Consider the following 21541-nt stretch of genomic DNA (forward strand, 5'->3'; position numbering starts at 1 on the left):
AAACAAAAAGCTGGTTCTTTGAGAAAATCAACAAGATAGACAAACCGTTAGCCAAACTAACTAAAAAGCAGAGAGAAACTATCCAGATCAGCAAAATCAGAAATGAAAATGGGGACATAACCACAGACATTGAGGAAATCCAAACAATTATTAGGTCATACTACAAAAGCCTATATGCCACAAAATTTGAGAATCTAAATGAAATGGATAATTTTCTTGAAAGATTCCATCTACCAAAACTAAGTCAAGATCAGGTAGAAAGACTGAATAGCCCTATATCTCCCAAGGAAATCGAAGCAGTCATTAACAGTCTCCCCTCCAAAAAAAGCCCTGGACCAGATGGCTTCAGCGCAGAATTCTACAAGACCTTCAAAGAAGTGCTAACTCCAATTCTCCTCAAGCTATTCCACAAAATAGAAACAGAAGGAACACTACCAAACTCATTCTATGAAGCCACAGTCACCTTAATACCTAAACCTCACAAAGACCCAACAAAAAAAGAGAACTTTAGGCCTATCTCTCTTATGAACATTGACGCAAAAATACTCAATAAAATACTTGCAAACTGAATCCAAGAACACATCAAAGATATCATCCACCATGACCAAGTAGGCTTCATCCCAGGCATGCAAGGGTGGTTCAACATACAGAAATCCATCAATGTAATCCACTACATAACCAAACTGAAGGAGAAAAACCACATGATCATCTCCTTAGATGCCGAAAAAGCATTTGACAAAGTCCAACACCCATTCATGTTTAAAGTCTTGGAGAGATCAGGGATACAAGGCACATACCTAAACATAGTAAAGGCAATATATAGCAAGCCTATAGCTAACATCAAACTCAATGGAGAGAAACTTAAATCAATCCCACTGAAATCAGGGACAAGACAAGGCTGTCCATTGTCCCCATATCTCTTCAACATAGTACTTGAAGTCCTAGCCAGAGCAATAAGACAACTAAAGGAGATCAAGGGGATACAAATTGGAAAGGAAGAGGTCAAAGTGTCACTATTTGCAGATGATATGATAGTATACATGAGCGACCCCAAAAATTCAACCAGAGAACTCCTTCAGCTGATAAACACCTTCAGCAAAGTGGCAGGATACAAAATCAACTAAAAAAAATCAGAGGCCCTCCTATATACCAAAGACAAAAAGGCTGAGAAAGAAATTAGGGAAACAACACCCTTCACAATAGCCACTAATAACATAAAGTACCTTGGTGTGACTCTAACCAAGCAAGTGAAAGACCTGTTTGAGAAAAACTTCAAGTCTCTGAAGAAAGAAATCGAAGAAGATATCAGAAGATGGAAAGATCTCCCGTGCTCATGGATTGGTAGGATTAACATTGTGAAAATGGCCATACTGCCAAAAGCAATCTACAGTTTCAATGCAATTCCCATCAAAATACCAACTCAATTCTTTACAGACCTTGAAAAAAACATTCTCAGCTTCATATGGAGAAACAAAAAACCCAGAATCTCCAAAACGATCCTGTATGACAACAGATCATCTGTAGGTATTTCCATTCCCGATCTCAAGCTGTACTACAGGGCAACAGTAATAAAAACTGCATGGTATTGGCATAGAAACAGAAAGGAGGATCAATGGAACCGCATAGAAGATCCAGAGATAAATCCACACACCTATGAATACTCGATATTCGACAAAGAAGCCAATTCCATTCAATGGAAAAAAGACAGCATCTTCAACAAATGGTGCTGGACCAACTGGATGTCTACATGCAGAAAAATGAAAATAGATCCATATTTATCACCCTGCACAAAACTAAAGTCAAAGTGGATCAAAGACCTCAACATAAAACCAGATACCCTAAATCAATTGGAAAAAAAAAATTGGGGAACAGCCTAGAACTCATTGACACAGGAGACAACTTCCTGAACAGAACACCAACAGCACAGGCTCTAAGAGCAACAATCAATAAATGGGACCTCATGAAACTGAAAAGTTTCTGTAAAGCAAAGGATACCTTCATCAAAACGAGACGACTGCCTACAGATTGGGAAAGAATCTTCACTAACCCTTTATCTGACAGAGGACTAATATCCAGTATATACAAAGAACTAAAGAAGCTGAAAAGCAGCAATCCAAGTAATCCAATTAAAAAATGGGGAACAGAACTAAACAGAGAATTCTCGACAGAGGAATATCGAATGGCAGAAAAACACTTAAAGAAATGCTCATCCTCATTAGCCATCAGGGAAATGCAAATCAAAACGACCCTGAGATATCACCTTACACCCATCAGAATGGCCAAGATGAAACACTCAAGCGATAACACATGCTGGAGAGGTTGTGGAGAAAGGGGAACCCTCCTCCACTGCTGGTGGGAATGTAAACTGGTACAACCACTCTGGAAAGCTATCTGGCGCTTTCTAAGACAAATAGGAATAGTGCTTCCTCCAGACCCAGCTATACCACTGCTAGGTATATACCCAAAGTTTGTTCAAGTACACAAAAAGGACACTTGCTCAACCATGTTTATAGCAGCTCTATTTGTAATAGCCAGAACCTGGAAACAACCCAGATGTCCATCAACGGTGGAATGGGTACAGAAATTGTGGTATTTTTATACAATGGAATACTACTCAGCAATCAAAAAGGAGGAAATCATGAAATTTGCAGGTGGGATCTAGAAAAGATCATTCTGAGTGAAATATCCCAGAAGGAGAAAGACAAACATGGGATATACTCACTTATATAGACCTATAAGATATGATAAACATAATGAAATCTATACACCTAAAAAAGATAATCAATTGAGCGGACATGGGGTAAGATGATCAATCCTCGTTTAGAAAGACAGATGGGATGTGAATTGAACGTATGACAGGAGTCTACTGAGCGCATCTGAAAGACTCTAACTAGCAGTGTTTTCAAAGCAAAGACTCATGACCAAAGCTTTGGCAGAGTACAGGGAATCATAAGAAAGAAGGGGAGTTACTCTGATGGGGAAAGGATAGGAGCTCCACAAGGACCAAATATATCTGGGCACAGGGTCTTTTCTGAGACTGACATTCAACCAAGGACCATGTATGGATATAACCTAGAACCTCCACTCAGATGTAGTCTGTGGTAGCTCAGTAACCAATTGGTTTCCCAAAGTGAGGGGAACAGGGACTATTTCTACAGGAACTCAATGACTGGCTCTTTGGTCTCCCCACCTCCGAAGGGAGGACCAGTCCTGTTAGGCCACAGAGGAGGGCTTTGCAGCCAGTCCTGAAGATACCTGATAAAACAGGATCAGATGAATGGGGAGGAGGTCCCCCCTATCAGTGGACTCAGAAAGGGCACGGTGGAAATGAGGGAGGGAGGGAGGGACTGGGAGGGAATGAGGGATCGGGACATTGCTGGGATACAGAGTTAATAAAATGTAACTGATAAAATATGATCCAGGCACCCTGTGTAGCATGGGTTCTTCAGTTATTGGAGGAAAATTTCATTGTGATTATTGAAGAAATGGCCCGCACACTAAGGTTTCATGAGAGACAAGAATATAAGTATTAATATGAAGTAATTAAAGTCTTCAGAAAGTGATAGTAAGTGTGGTATAAATGGAGTAAAGTGTATAAGTATATGCAGAAAATATTATTTCCCAATAAGATCAAAATATCCTATTCACTTTCTACCAGTAGACCAGGCTGCTGTTTGGGTTGACCAGCAAATAGATTAGTTCATTTACACATAAGGGACAATTTGCATAAAATACATTTAAAATGTGTTAGTGCCTGCACGAATTTTCTCCTTTTTGTAACTGAATGTCCACTAGAAACAATATGAGAGATGAAGGATTTATTTTGGCTTACACTTTGAGTGGCTATGGTCCATCATGGAGAAGAAAGTAGCTGGACACATTGCATCTGGAGTCAGGAAGTAGAGGGAGATGAATGCTGCTGCTCAGCCATTCTTTATTATTATTTTTATTTAATCTGGGATCCCAGCTCATAGGGTGATTCTTCTATATTCAATGTGGTTCTTCTTTCTTCAATTAAACCTTTCAGTAAATATCTTCATTGACACATCAAGATTCTGCTTCCTTGGTGATTTTAAGTCTAGTTAGGATGAAGGAGGACTAACAATGACAACTAGGAATATGCAAGATAAAGCGATGACAGGAATGTGACAATAGGTTAAATCAAGACTGTTTAACATGTTTCAATTTTCAGGGTATAAGTTTGTGTAGTAGAACAATGAGTTAACTCACCAGAAATTTAATCTTAACAAATGAAATCTTATTATATTTAGTTTTTCTATGATTTCAACTAATAAAAGGAATATCAAACAGCCATGAATTATTGCCTCATGAAAATTTCTTACTCAGGGGACACTGTGATATAGTCTAGAAAATTTAATAAAAGAATGCCATAATATATTAAGAATGAACCAATGCTCACAGGTTTTCCCCCTGATTTGCACATTCGTTATGACATGTGTGCCCATCCCTGTTCCCATGCAATATATAAATAAAGATAATCAATATTTTAAAAGAATCCTGACTATGATATTCTGAGGAGGACACAAAAAGTTCAAGCATGGATGTTAATAAATATTCATCTAATGGGAATTTGAAAGAAACAATATTGTTACCCCAGATATCAAACCATGAGATGAACACTACAATAAACAGTAGACTGCTATGCTAAGAGCTAGATTAACACTGGAAGGTCTGTTTTCACCATAAGGTGCTTAAGAATTTCAATACTGATAAATCATTAGAACTTAAGGGTAAATCTGACTTAGATTTAGTTTGGATCTGTAAATTTGAGGGGAACTAAAGAAGATATTGCCCAAGTTATCAGATATCTCTGTCCTCAATATCTATATCTACAACAATCTCTCTCTTTGTCTTTGTGACACACACATATACACACACACACACTTCCATTTTAAATTTGCTACAATAACCCCTGTGTTACTGTCAAAATATCAAGGGCCATTTTCTTTTGTACATGACTGATTGTTAATATAACACAGAAGTGGAGAATGTTCCCAGCCGACATCCTGCCTGGGTATTGGTATTATTTATAGAGGACCTTACAGTGCATAAATTTATTTCTTTTATGATAGTCCTTACATAAGAAATTCCTCTTTCCAGTCTTCCCCTATTCAAGAGCTTTGATGACATGGTCAATATCTGTAACTGTAGTCTGTATTTCTGGCAGAATATAATATTAACATCAATACCAGCTTTCTAAGTTTGTTCTAGTATTTTAAATGATATATTGTAAAGTTCTTTCACATGTTAATTTTATTATATCATCATAATTTTCACCATAACTATTAAGTTAAAGGTCCAAACCTTTGGTACCACAATGTTACATGAGTTCCAAGTTAAACATGTAAGACCTCACTTTCACTTTTTCATCAAAAGTTTCTAAACCTTAGATATGTGGCAATACAAATAGAAAAAGGAATTGAATTTCTCAGAAAAACTCCCAGTGAATTCGGTATTTATAAACAGAAAAGAATAACTTGCAAATCTCAATATTATGCAGTACAGATTTCCAAGGGTAATGCAAACATGATTTTACCAGAGATTAGAAGAAAATCCTCTCTTAGCTATTCAAATCTCATAAATTATATTCTTACTTATGCTTACTATCTCTTCAGGAAATAGGAGCTTATTTTAATTTTGTCATTAAGTTAGTTGGAAGAAAGACCTGAATTTACTTACCTTATTTATAAAGCTAGTCAGAAAGAAACCTAGAATACAATCCTCATACATCCCAGAAAAATATGCTATAGTTGATAACATCAGTGAAATTGGGAAACTAAAGAAAATCATCAGATATACTCATTAATGTATGATTACAAAAGAGAATAACAATGTTCATATTAACAATTATAGTAGGATGTATTTATGAACAGATTTATTTTAAGACATAGGGATAAAGACGTTGTCTTAAAGACTTATGCAAACATGATAACTGTCAAAATACAATTAACTCAAATCATTATTGCATCAGGTCCTTTCAAACAGTGGAGTTCACTTGAGTTCTGAATTCCATGCAGCTTTCAAAAAGGACACAGCATGAAAAGATGATGAGCATCAGCGTTCATCTCTGTGTCCTGGTCCAACTGTGCAACTCCCCCTGTAGGAGCTGTCAGTCATTCTTACTGCTAGATCTTTCCTTATGATTGACTATACTGTGAACTTATGATGCGAAACAAAACATTACTTCTTTAAGCTGTTTTGTCAAATATTTTATCACTGTATTGAAAAAAATAAGAACTATATGGTCTTACTATCTGAAAACATGGTAAATCTTCAGTGGAACACTTCATTAAAACTATTTAGAAACTCAGTTCTTTTGTGTTACATGAACCACATCATGCTTAAATTCTGTAAGGCACTAAAAATGGTTAAATAAAGCATGTTTTCAGCATAGAGATGTTTGTATTACATACTTGATCCTGTGACAAAGTATTTCACAACATCAACATACAGAAGGAGTGGTTGGGTTCGGCTTACAGTTTCAGAGACACAGTCCCATATGACAAGGAGTTTATGGTGGCAAGGGCATGAGTGGCCGGTCACACTGCATCCAGGGTCAGGAAATACAGTGATGACTGCTGGTGTTCAACTGCTGTGCTACCCCATAACCACTCAGGAGGTCAGATCAATTAGGGTGGGTCTTCCTAAGTTAGTTTACTTCAGCCAGAAAATCATTCTCAGACACACCCAGAGACTTGTTCCTGGCCAAGTTGACAACTAAGACCACACATTGCAGTACCAAATACTAGCTTTGTTCTGATCATCTGACTTTCCTGAATAATTGTTATGAGAATTAAATTTATCAAAAATTACTAATCCACATTTAGATGGCATTTACTGTGCTTCTTGTTGGATATTCAAAGATGAGGAATAAATTATCTTTTTCTGGAAAGAACTAACACTCTGACAGGTGGTACAAAGCAAATAGATGTCCTAGAAAAGATGGGCGAAGGGAAGAAAATATAGACCGAAGAGAAGATAAGAGGACGTCAGAGCAAGAAAGACTGAGAAGTGTTCAAAGTTCTGCCCAATAAGGCAATGTTGTCCTTGTGTAAAGTTTTTCATTATGTAATAAAGAAATTTATAAATGTGAACCTACTACTGAAGAATTTTATTTATCTTGAGAAAGTGGCTAGAAAGTCATGATTTATGAACTAAGATTGGTTCTTCAGGAAGTTTCTTGACTTCAACAACAGGGGAGCTAAGGACTATATTTTTCTAAAGACTATATATTTCCTCCTAATCATAAATTTTCCCCAGAGTAAGCCCATGGTCTAGTAATACCTATCTTTCACATTTTATTGTAAACAATTACCAGAATTATTCATTTTGAGGGAGGATCTAAATTTGCCAAAGTAAGTAAAATCATTAAAATTAAATATTACAAAAAGATTTCTTTTTCAGTATGGGGATTCATTATTCAATCACATTTAGTTTTGGTGGACAATATAGGAACTGCATCTAAACTTGGGACAGAAAAAATCAATATCTGCCTTGGGTGTTATATAGTTCAATGATCTTCCTCTAGGAATCTGTCCAGTCCTTACCTTCAATCCTCATTTATTGATAATTAATCAAGAGACAATTCTTCAAGAAAAGCTATGTTGTCCTTAATTCTAGCCATCCAGTCATCAATCCAACCTCCTTTTTGGTCTTTTGACTCACTTTTATTATTTTTTACTTACTTACTATTTTTTTTTCTACTAGAATATAGCACACCCAGAAAAGGTTTTGACTTTTTACCAGTTTTCAAATCTAGGCACTTACATTAGTAAGAGGTAATTGATGATTAATTAGTAATAATCAAAGACTGAAAAACCAACTGACATAATCTGAACACTAGGTGAAGCTTTCTTCTCTGGGCACGAGAATATGATAATATGATAATTGTTTATATATATGTATTATATAATATATATATATATATATACATATATCAGAGTTTTAAATTCAAATTTCAGGTTACTTTTTTTCTTTTAAAAAGGTGGAATTTAATTTTTTCTATGTCATAGGTGACAAAAGTGTATTTCAGGTCCATATGGGTAATGACAGAACTTGGAAAGAGGGATGCTAAGAATGTAACTTTTCTTTAGTTAACTTTTAGAAACTACAACCTTCAAAATAGCCACAAATAACATCAAGTACCTTGGTGTACCTCTAACCAAGCAAGTGAAAGACTTGTATGAAAAAAACTTCAAGTCTTTGAAGAAAGGAATTGAAGAAAATGGAAAGATCTCCCATGCTTATGAATTGGTAAGAATAACATAGTAAAAATGGCCATCCTACCAAAAGCAATGTACAGATTCAATGCAATTCCCACCAAAATACCAACACAATTCTTTTTTATTTTGACTAGAAAGAACTAAAATTTTATTTTTAATGTAAGCATTTTTCTTTCATAACTTTGTTTTTGAGAATTTCATTCATATATAATAAAATATATTATATTTTATTAATCACCTCCACATTTCCTTCTTCCAACAACTTGTTCTTATCTTGTCCTGAAGAAACCCGATAAGCCAGTATCAGATGTAAAGGGAGGAAGTTCTCCCTTATCAGTGGACTTGAAAAGGGGCAGGGAGGAGATGAGGGTGGGAGGGTGGGATTGGGAGGGAAAGAGGGAGTGGGATACAGCTGGGATACAAAGTTAACAAACTGTAACTAATATTAAAAAAATAAGAATTAAAAAAAAACACAATTCTTTACAGCCTTTGAAAGAACAATTCTCCACTTCATATGAAAACAAAACAAAACAAAACACTGAGAATAACTAAAACAATCCTTTACAATAAAATAACTTCTGGAGGAATTTCTATTTCTGATCTCAAGTTGTACTTCTATAGACCAACAGTAATAAAACGGCATGACACTGGCATAGAAATTGACTGCAGCATTAACAGAAGTGAATTGAAGACCCACAGATAAACCCACACACCCACAGACGTCTGATATTTGACAAAGAAACCAAAACATAAAATGGCAGAAAGACAGCATCTTCAACAGATGGTGTCAGTCTTAATGTATGTCTACATGTAGAAAAATACAAATAGATCCATACTTATCCTGAACAAAAGTAAAGTTCAAATGGATCAAAAACCTCAACATAAAACCAGACACACTAAAACTGTTAGAAGCAAAAGTGGGGAAGAGTCTTGAACTCATTGGCACATCAGAACTTCCTGAACAGAACACCAACAGCTCAGGCTCTAAGATTAACAATCAATAAATAGGACCTCGGGCTTCATCTGAGCGAAGGTTCTAGGTTATATCCATACATGGTCCTTGGTGGAGTGTCAATCTCAGAAAGGAGCCCTGTGCCCAGATATATTTGGTCCTTGTGGAGCTCTTATTCTTTCTATGTCATACTAACTCCCCTTCTTTCATATGTTTCCCTGCACTCTGCGGAAGGTTTGCTATGAGTCTTAGTATCTGCTTTGATGCACTGCTATTGGTTTCCCTGGTTGGGAGACCTAGGCAGCCCTGATAGGAAGCAGATGCAGGCAGTCCTGATTGGACCTGATAGGCTAGGGTCAGACAGTAGGAGAGGAGGATTTCCCCTATCAGTGGACTAGGAGAGAGGGATAGGGGAGGAGAAAGAGAAGATAGAACTGGAAGGGAGGGGTCTACAACTGGTATACAAAGTGAATAAATTGTAAAAAATAATAACAATTGTAATTAAAAAAGAAATACACACAAAAAATATATAACTGATTATATACAACCAAAGGGAAGAGATTCTGCATCGCTTAATTGTCATGTTTTATTCAAAACGCAAAATAATGTAAATGACTTACAAACACACACAGTGTGGGGTATTGTTGGAACCTTTCCGGAGTAAGCACTCCAACACCAATGAGAGTAGAAGAGAGGAAGGCCATGTCACTGGTGGACCAAATCTTGTTCAACTCCTGGAATGCCTTGGTGTTGGACCAATTTGCATTGTCATTTTAGATCACAAAGTAGAGCAGACATGCAAGCAAGATTTTACAGAAACATAGCTGATAGTCAGTGGGTTGTTAAAAGCAATGACCCACGATTTCAACTGTTTTCCCAGGTCATTTTGTTTCAGGTAACAAGTGGTCATGTTTGACAAATAGGCAGGACAAGCAGGGCTTTAAGTAAATCGCTAAATGTAACTAAATATATTAATGAACCAGTACTTAATATTTAGGCTTTTTTTAAACCTCATTTTACTTCAGGTATAATTCTTGAAATATGTGAGGTTCTTTTTTCTTTTTTCCTTTTAGAAGATGTTGGATTTCAGTAATGCTTTGGATGGACTTGATGATATTAGCTTCTAAAATGGTCAGGTTAATTGACTGAATGAAACCTCTTCGGGGATTTGAAGGAATGAGAAGCTGTGAGCTGGAATTTTGATGGAAGGTTTGCCTGGTTCTTTGATCTAGCATTTGTTGACTGTTCACAGACATTCTGCACCAGCCCATCTACAGTCTCTGGTTCTCACTGTGCTTTAGATCTAAGTTGGTGGGAATTAGAAAATGTCTTTAGCAGTGCTGTATAATTTAATCATTAAGCCACTCTTTTCTCCCAGCATCAGTAACATCAAATATCATTTTTAATGTCTGACATTTCCTCATTATATCACGCAAACAAATCCTGCTATTCCCAAGTCTGTAATCTGGTCTTGTTAACATCTGAAGTTTATTATTACCTCACAGAATAGACTGTTGCGGGATTCCTTCTTTATAACTTGCCCCCAAATATTATGGTATATTTAAAAAAATTTTTAAATCTTTATTTTATTACTTTTATTGGTATATAGTCATTGTACACAGTAATTGGCCTCACGAGGAAAGCATATTTCAAATATGTCATGCACTTTAGCCATATTAAAGTGAATAACTAAGTATCTTTCCGATAAAAATAATTTCATGACAGACTCAAGAATGAGCAAACATGAGTGAATTAATATATTTTAAACAACTTGAAAGTAGAGCTAAAATTTTTCCCCCTTAAGCGTTTCTAGTTTAGTTACCTTCAGAATGTTATTTTAGGCAACACTTCCTTTTCAAAATAAAATGTGTATATATATGAAAAAGAGACCATAAGAGCGGAAATAAGTGGGAGGAGGGGGGGAAGCGGGGTTTGAGGGAGAGGATATGGGAGGGGTTGAAGGAAGGGGAAGGTGATGTTATTTAAAAATTAAAAATTAAAAACTTTAAATAAAAAAATCTGTATGCCACGTCCTTTCTTAATTATGTGGTTGGTCTCCAAAAACTTAAAAGAAAATACAATCTGTAACAATCCAGCACAACAAATTTCTGGTAAGAAAATGAAATTTCCATGTTTATTATAGCAGTAATTACAATAGTCATGAAACTAAAGATATCTAAGTGTCTGTTAAGTGATGAGTGGATAAATAAAATCAGTCTCTCTCTCTCACACACACACACACTGTGTGTGTAGGTGACCAATTTCATAATGGAATAAATTATACTATTCAAAACTACACTGTGTTGTTTCTGCGCATAGTGGCAGAGATGATTTTGAAGTAAAATCAGGCAGGCATTTCAGATCAATCTGCTGCATGATCTTACTTTTGTTTGGAATATGACAATGCTGTCCTAGTGAGAGAAAGGAGTAGAAAAAAGAGTAAGGGCAAAGAAGGACTGAGTCGCAATTTATTGACATGTACTTCAGGATGGCTGTAAACTCAGTTGAGACCAGGCTGGTCTCAAAAATCAAGATTTTTCTGCCTTGTTAACCTCCAACCTTAGTAATTCAGGAATGGTCCAAAAGATCCAGTTCTGTGTAAGAAGGTCTGATCTACTGTTGCCCAGAAGAGTAGGTGGCTAGAAACAATGATGATCAATATTGCAAAAAGAAGAAAACAGGTTTTCAACGATTTTGCCATACAAAATCATACATGATTGACCAAATGTATATGATTATCTCATTTATACTTTGCTCAATAGAGATATGCCCGTGGACACAATAGCATGGTTTCCCCAGCTTTGTGTGCTTGTTACATTTAAGTTTTAAAAATGTAAAAGATGCTAGATACTAGTCGGTCTCAAATGTTCCTTGCTGCTCACAGTTCATGTATTTGGGTGGAATCCATTTCTGGTTTTGATGAATATGAATGACTTACATGATTAAAAATTATGTAGAAGTTATAGTTTGAATACAACCTCTAACACCATGTCTTAAACTATATTGTACTTTGCTCTTTTTTTTATTCCTAAGCCTATGTTAAGTAAACTGCCATGTCATAAGGACTGCCATCACAGTCTATTTTGGTATTTGTAACAAAATACCAAAAAAGGAGAGAGTCACAGCTAACAGATTTATTGCTGTTTGTAGTCTCGGATGTCTGAGATTGTGTTCTTGACAGATTTAGCTTCTTCCGCATAGCCATCTGCCAACCATGGTACCTCACATGTCAGAAAGGACAACAGTGGGAAGGTGGCCCTCCAAAATGATATCCAAAAGGGTGCATATTCCATTATGAGGATTCTGATATCACAACATAATTATGACAAAAGTGCTGCCTGTGAATTCACTCATGGTAGAAGCATATTAGTCACCGATCTCTGCAGAAGCAGAACCAAGACTATAAAGTTGTGTAGGGTTCAATATTGGTCAACACACTCACACACACACACACACACACACACACGAGACAGGGGGAGAATAAGTTATCCTACATTCTAAGGGTTTGGTTTGGGTAGATTATCAGTGGATTTCCTCCCTTTGTGCAGGGTGAGAATCATCACTGGACTATCCATATTACGGTTAATTCTCCCTTTCTCAGCAATCATTAGTTGCCTGTAGTTCCACATTGGTGGCTCCCTGCTTCACACTGAGCAGAAGGGAAGGGAAAAGGGAATAAAACTGCATTTATTTCTTATGACCCTTCCATATAGCCAGCTATTCAGGCACTTGTAGTAGGAATTTAGAAGGCACAGTTATGCACAGCCTAGAGAATCAGACAATTATCATTAAGGTGTGTGTCATGCTGAGAAACAGCAGAAAAACTTTCCCATCACTTACTCAAATGGATGTGGGTAGAAAAATCTAAATTTCCTTCAAACTCTACAGCCTGTGAATAGAAACCCACCAAGAGTCTATTAACAGCTCAGCTGCTATCAATACAATTGTGAGATGAGCCAGAAATACAAAGATTAATAGGCCAAAAAACAGAAAACTAAGGAACAAATCCCACAGAAACTCAAGACAAAGCCAGTTATGTTTTCCCATTTTTTAGACAAGGGAGAGTATAAGTTATAATTAATAAATATTATGCACTGATATTCTAAATATCTTGAGTATTTCACCTGGTTATTATCTGTAGTTCTACAACATTAATATATTAGTGAATTGCTCTCATAGAATTCCATTTATGAATCTATATTTATTCTGGCAGAAGTTTAATCACTTATTTTTCTTTTACAAATTTATATATTCTAACTTGTTATTCAAATGAAAGTGGAGTTATTCTTGTGTGTTACTGAAGAAATTTCATATTTACAAATCATATTTTCATCAGTATTTTGTGAGGAAGAAAAGTATCTTCTCCCCCAAGTTTTTCATTTGACAATTTAGTCATTGTATTTCCTAGAACCATTCTTTTTTCCCCCTCCTTTATTTATTTTATTCAGTTTACATAATTGTAGCACCTTCCCTCCTACCCTCCCAGGCTTACCCTCTCTCCCTCTCCTCTATCCTCTCCCCTCTCCCCATTTCTGTAGAAAAGAGGAGCTCCCTTTCCCATCCATCCCAGCCCATCAAGTTTCATCAGGACTGAATGTGTCCTTTTCCCCTGTAACCTGGCGAGACATTCCTGCCAGAGGAAAGTGATCTAAAAGCTAGCAAGTGAGTCTGTGTCCAACGCAGGCCTCACTGCCCTTACTAGGGTACACTTGAAGCCTAAGCTGCTCATCTATTCCATCTTTGTAGGGGTCCTAGGTCCAGTTTATGCATGGTCCTTGGTTGATGCTTCAGTCTTAGCAATCCCCTCGGGGCCCTGGTTACTTGGATCTGTTGTTTTTCTTATAGAGCTCTTCCTTTTCTTTTTCTCTTTCTTCCCATTATTCCCCAAGACTCTCTACACATAAGACAATGTTTGGCAGTGAGTCTCAGATCTGTTTTGAAGTGCTTCTGGATAGAGCCTTTCAGAGGACAATTCTGACAGGCTCCTGTCTGCAAGCCTAGCAGAGAATCGTAACCCAGAACCGGAAATATGCACATGGTATGTATTCACGTATTAAGAGGATTTTTACGCATATCATATAAGATAAACATACTACGAGGCACACACTCAAAGAAGATAAGTAATAAGGAGGACCCAAGTGAGAATTCATGAATCTCACGTGGAAGGGGAGATAGAATAGACAGAGGTAATGGCTGAAGAGAAGAAACAAGGTACTAGAGAGGGTACAGAGAGTTAAGGGGGTGGAGATCAGAACTGAGGAGAGCAAGAGTGAGAGAAGTGAAGGCTTGTAGGGAAAAAGAGGTCAGAGAGGGGACATCTGGGTGACAGCTGGAGACCAAAGTCAGAGTAGGCTCCTGGGAGGATATGAGGGGGATTCAAGCAGAGACTCCTAGTAGCAGAGGCCATAGAAACTGAAGAGGACATTCTCTAACTAGACTAGTCTTCTAGTGAAAGGTAGGGAACTCCAACCTACCCACAAAACTTTGACCCAAAATTTACCCTGCCTACCAGATGTTCAGGGATAAAGATAGACAGATATAGGAGAGATTGAGGGACTGCCCAACCTGTGCATGGCCCAATCAAATACCCACCCTATTGGAGAGGGAGAGTGCTAACCCCTGACATTATGAAAGATACCCAGAGCCAATCTTAAAACTTGTGAGTTTAAGTTCAAGCTTAACCCTTAGTTCAAATGGTTGCCTATGTTTCAAGTCAGTAGTAATGAAAATCACCTGGTGTCTGCATTTACATTTCACAGGAGGCAAGGAGAGTGAGCACCTCAGGTGGCCTCTTTAATACCCTTTGCACTTTCCAGTGTTCCCTTTCTTCAAGTGACTACAAAAGTAATTCCTTGTAAACCTTAGCCCCTCTCTAGTGCAAAGGGCTAAGAAGTTTCTGTGCTACCACCCCGTGGTAAGGGCTGGCAAATCAGAAGCTAAGAACATTTATTCTGACCACCCCCTTCCAAAAGTTAGATACCAATCTACCTTTGCAGGTTGCTCTTTGTCTCACTTTAAATTGTTTACTTATAACCCTCCCTTCTTTCTAGAAATTGTCTCTGTTAAATAACCTTTACCTCAGATTCATCTGCCTATACCCTGTTCTTGTTTCTTGGTTACTCCTGGCTTACCAACATGTCTAATACATGAAAAACAACAACCACAGAAACACAATACTCCTTTGTAAAATTCCACAGGTCATTTACTTTTGGAAGGGTTTTTCTGAATCAAACAAATAGAACTTTCTTGTCTCTCACCCTTGAGTAAACAAGTTTTAATCTAGGCTCCGTGACAGCAGTTTTCCTTGCCAATGTGTCAAGACTCTGCTTTATGGCCACATTTTTGGCACATTTCACAACCTCTTTCAGGTTTATTTCTTTTTTTCCCCTCTCCTCCCATGAATGGCAGGATGATCTTGGGTACTCTGTGGCTGTGAATCACTTTTGTAGTCATCTTGGCAGTCTGTATACTGGGCTTCACCAAGGTTTAATTTCCAAGACTGTTCATTGCAGGAACTATTATATTTTACCCCACTTTACACCTGATTGTATTCCAGAAACTATTTAGAATTTCAATATTTAGTAAGGCAAAGTTTAGCCTGTTTATGTTTAATTTTCAAAAATATTTGATTACATGTAGTATGTGTAAAAATATAAATACAGATGGTACTTTAGCCCATGGGTCTAGGAGTAATATGAGAAAACTGGATGGATAAAATGAATAAATGTGGAGAAAAGGCCCAAATGAAGTACTGAAACTTCCTCACATTACTGGTATATAAATAAAGGAGCCAGTAATAAGAACAGGAAGTCATTTTTGAGGAAATGGAAAACCAGAGAAGAGAGGAAAAATGAATTTTAAAAGAAAACAGGTTGCAGAAGAGAAGAATGGACAATTATGTCTAAGGTGAGTGCAATTTGATTAAGATCTATATTAAAAATTCAAAATTGGATTTGGTTCAATGAGAATCACAAAGGCTCTTGGCAATTGCAGAGTAAGTAGTTATTATTAACTATAAAGTGAGCTAGAAGAATTGAAGAGGTAGATACTGTTGTTATACAAATTCCCTTCTAGTCATTTTTGTGAACTCCAACAGATTATTCAGGTAAGAGATTGGCAGGGAAGTTTAGATGATATCCCACTATAATAGGTTGGAGATTTATGCTTCATTTTAGTTTAGTGTTGTTAAAGAGGAACTGTTGTCAAAGTTAGTTACTTACCTGAGTGCCAGTAACACAGTTCTAATAGAGGGAGGAAATCCCTATTTCTCATACACACACACACACACACACACACACACACACACACACATATATATATATATATATATATATATATATATATATATATATACACCATTTCAAAATAAAAATAGGAAAAATAGGAGAATTTGGGTGAAGAAAGTTAGTGCAGAGGTAGAACCTTCATAGACAGCAGAATTTTTCAGCCATCATTTCAAGAAGAAAGAACAATGAATCACCATGGGAAAAGGAGAGAAGGAGAAGGAAGAATTTCATTGACACATTTGAAGTTTTATTTTAGCATGTTTGCCCTTCTGAATGAGGATTAAGAATCTTCCCTCGGGTCCTCCTTGTTGTTTAGCTTTAGGGCTATAGATTTTAGTAAGTTTATCCTATATTATATAACTAATATCCACTTATAAGTGAAAATATATTATAAGTGTCTTTCTGCTTTTAGGTTACCTCACTCAGGATGATCTTTTCTAGTTCCCAACATTTTTCTGCAAATTTTATGATTTCCTTGTTTTAAATTGCTGAGTAGTATTCCATTGGAAATAGGAGAAGACAAGGAATAGGAAAGGAGCCTTCCTAAGGACCTCTAAAGACTCTACCCACCAGGGTATTGATGGAGATACAAAGACTCATAGCCAAGCTTTGGGCAGACTGCTAGAATCCTTATGGAAGAAGAGGGAGATAAAGAGACCTGGAGGGGACAGGAATTAAATGAGGAGATCAACAGAGCCAACATACCTGGGCCCAGGGGAGTCTCTGCAGAGATTGATACTCCAACTAAGGACCATGCATGGAGAGGACCTCAACCTCCTGCTCAGATGTAGTCCATGGCAGTTCAGTCTCCAAGTGGGTTCCCTAGTAGGGGGGCAATGGCTGTCTCTACTATGAACTCAGTGGCTGGCTCTTTTATCACCTTCCCCTGACGAGTGCAACTTTGCCAGGCCACAGAGGAAGATGATGCAGGTACCTGATGAGACCTGATAGCATAGGGTCAGATAGAAGGGGAGGAGGTCCCCCCATCAGTGGACTAGGAAAGAGACATAGTGGGAGAAGAGGGAGGTTGGGTGAGGTGTAGAGGGAGACGAGGGAGGGGAATACAAAGTGAATAAATTGCAATAAATAAATATATAAATAAAATTAATTTTATTAAAAAAAGATAAAAAGAAATTTTATTTTAGATCAGAATTTGAGGTTAACGAGATAAGTTGGCAAATAAATTTACCTGCCCCCAAGCCTGCAAAACTGAGTTCAATCTCTAGAAACCACCTGTTGCAAGAGGAAAACTAATTTCCCTAGCTTTGTTCTTGGCCCTCCAATCCTACAGACATTTTTTTTTGTGCGAACACACACACACACACACACACACACACACACTCACACCTTGAAATTTTAGACTCTTGTATTTAACTATTTCTGAATTTTAAGCATCTCATAATCAACAAACTTACAGCATATTGCTTGTAAGGCTTTGTGCCAATCCACTCAACCCATTGTTTCTTCTTGCTATCATTCTACAAGTGCACCATTGCATCTCTGTCAACTATTTTCTCCACACCTGCTACTCAATTCATTAATGAACCTCACTAAATTCATCTGTAAGTTACGCTCAGAGATTATCTGTTTGCATGGTCTTATGAAGCTCAAGCTAGCCTAGAACTCATTGTGTAACTGCCCTTCATTTCCTAATTTGTTGGTACTTCTCTATCTACCTCACACATGATGGGATTGCAGTAAGGAGCCACCATGTCCTATTCATGTTCCAAATTTCATCCATTTTGTTGTAGCTCTGCTCTTATGCTGTGGACCTAGTATATCATTTCTTGAAGAGATGAGTACAGAACCGTTCTAACAGCTTCTGCCTTTTCTTCTGTTAGCTCATTTCATACCATTTTATCCTCAAGTATTCGTCAAGACTAATCACATTCTTTGAATGTCTGGTCTTGTTTCTAGTATTTAGGAGTTTTTTATTCGCTCTCTCCAGTCACTCTGTTTCCATACATACTACCACTAAAGTGCCCAATAACTCAATAACTATTGAATTACTCTGTTTTTAATATTTGTTCATTATTTAGTTTATGTAATTATTTTGCTTATATTTCAATAGGAAATATAACAACACTGAGAGAGCTACGTTTGGGAATAAGTCAGTGATATGTGTTTGTTGAATAAATCAAAGTGTTATAAGTGGAAATTCTCTGTGACTTAGGTGACTAGGTGAGTCAGGTAAAATACTGATTACAACAGTGGTACATCAGTGGTACAGGATTCCAGGGGAGTGTCTCTTTACTTGAAAATTCCTCACCTTCTATGAATGAAGGTAGTTCATTGAGTCAGTTTTCTAAGCTCCTTCTATTTCTACTAAAATATGTCAACACTGATCACATTTAAAGATTTGGAAATGTTAAAGGTTAATGTATAAAATATAATCTGCCAAAGAAACTTTATTTAAAAACCCAAACTGCTTGTTAAAAATCACTTAAATTTTACATATCAAAAGATAATTTTATCTGTCAACGTAAAAGCAAAGCAAAAATACAATATGAAAATCATATACTACTTGTGGTGATTTGAATAAGAACAGCCTTGAGTCTCACATGTTTAAATGTTTGGTTTCAGTTTGGTAGAACTGTTTGGGAAGGATTAGGAGGCATGGTTTTTTTTTTTTTTTGGAAGAAGTGTGTCATAGTGGGTGGGCTCTGAGGTTTCAAATACTCATGCCATTCAGAGTGTCTTTTCCTCTGCCTATGGCCAATTAAGATGCAAGTTTTCAGTTACTGTGCCAGCAATGTGCCTGCATGTCCATTGCTGTGGTTCCTGCTGTGATGGACATGGACTAGCCCTCTGGAGCCATAAGACCCAACTTAGAAGTTTTCTTTTATACGTTGTCTTGCTCATAATGTTTTATCACTGCAACGGAAAAGTAAATAAGATACTACTTCTATCATCTACTCACTTATCCCATTTATTTATTAAAAGGTTTTTGTTCCTTTGATGATATGATTTGTTGGCTCTTCATTTTGTGAGGTAAATAATGTGCAAACTTAGATTATCTTTATAAATTCAAATAAACAAAAAGTCGGTGAGCTTAAAACAAATAGCACCCGTTTGCAACTGCACTAGGGTACAGGTTAGAAACTGAATATAACTGTAAGGAATATATGTTACAAAGTATTGTATATACAAGAATAGAGCATTGTAACAGGGTGAAAAGAGGCACATTTGAAAAGAAGTAGGTAATGATATAAGGTTATTGAAACAAAGGAAAATCATTTTCATTTTAACATATGCTAAATGAGTGTTTTCAGTATTTGTGCACTTTTAGAGTGCTAGTTTTGCATACATGAAATAAAATTTTATCCAGTGAATTTTACTGTGTACCGACTATCCCTTCAGTATGTTATTGATTCGGGCAGACACACTGTGTGTTGACATTATGATTACCATATGAAACCCAGTGATAGACTCATTGAGCACACAATAAATTTCAAAACATCTTGATTCTGTCCTTTCTAAATGCAAAGTCTTTTCATAGAAAACTTTTAATTTGAAAACAATATTGTAATTAGAAAACAGTAAAACAGTCAAATCTTTGAAAAATTGCATGACTCAAATTAAAGAGAAAATAATGCTATGAGCTAATAATATGGGATTAATCATAGAATAGTGATCACTATTTCTTATGTTTTAAATCTACATGTTTTGCGCTTTGAATGACTAGTTTTTCATAGAGGAAATAGTTGCTTCCATAATAATGTGTTATATTTTCAAAACTGTTCAATAATGCAATATTTTTAAATATTTAAATGTTTTAAATAGATTATTTTTGATTAATTAATGTTCTATCAGGTGAAGAATTTTTAAATATAGTTTAAAATATAATATAATTACATCAATTCCTACTTTCTTTTCCTCCCTCAGCCCATCCCAACACCCTTAAATTAATAGCTTTTATTTTCTGTGATTATTATTGCAACACAAACACACACATATATATTAACAAATATGTAAATATAACTTGTTGAGTCTGCTTTTGTTGTTTGTGTGTATATAGATTCAGGCTTGACCAGTCTGTATGGAGTAACCAGTTTGAGGATTTATGCCTAGGAAACACTAATTCGCACTCTCTCAGCACTCATTAGTTGTCTCTGGTTCTTTGCTTACGGGTGTGACTTTCATACCCAGAGAAAAATAACACTGAGTAAGAGTTAGATTCAGCCCTCAGTTATCTCCATCACTTTGCTGAAGTAGTTGTGAGACATTAGTTGGGAGATGAAAGAAGTTAGGAAAAGCGTTTCACTGACAAAACCTCCATATCTAAGAGGCTAGCAGTGGAAGAATGTTAAGAGACATATTCCATGTAGATGTTTATGGTAAATATACAAAATATTAATGAGGTGATTAGCACCCTCATTGAAAATATTGTTATAAATATTTTCAATGCATAACTAGAGCAAAATCACTCAGAAGTGATGACAAGACTTGGGGAAAACAAGAATATAAAATTTTAAGCAAGTAATATTGAGAAAATAAAATATCATGGTTAAATCTAATAACTAGGTGCTTAATTATTGTTATGCTTTAAAAAATTTTAGACTTTCTCTCCACATAGTATTTGGCTAAGAGTCTCTGTGTGGTTCCCTTCTGCTGCAGGAGGAAGCCTCTCTGATGATGACTGGACCAGGCACTGATCTATGCAGCAGACTATCATTTGGAATCTTCAATAATGTCTTTTCTAGTTGTGCATGGTTCTACTCTATGTCTTGAGGTAATCCAGTCTCTGGTTCCCGGCCATCCAGCAGTGTCTAGCATGAACTCCCTCTCATGAGGTGGGCCTTACCTTACACCAGACATTGCTTGTTAGGCTGATGATTTTGTTGAAGTCCTAACAGTGTAGGCGGTGTGTCTCTGACTCTTTTGCCTGGTCTTGAGACTCATTTCCTCCTATAGGGTTGCCTTGCCCAGCCTCAATATGAGGGCTTTGACTTGTATTATTGTGTCTTGTTTTGTCATGTTTGGTTGTTGTCTCTTGGAGGCTGCAATTTTCTGAAGAGCAATTTAGAGAGAGTAGACTGGGGAGAGATGGAAGGAGGGGG

This window comes from Meriones unguiculatus, chromosome 3 (genome assembly GCF_030254825.1).
Source record: "Meriones unguiculatus strain TT.TT164.6M chromosome 3, Bangor_MerUng_6.1, whole genome shotgun sequence".
In the NCBI taxonomy this organism is placed as follows: Eukaryota; Metazoa; Chordata; class Mammalia; order Rodentia; family Muridae; genus Meriones; species Meriones unguiculatus.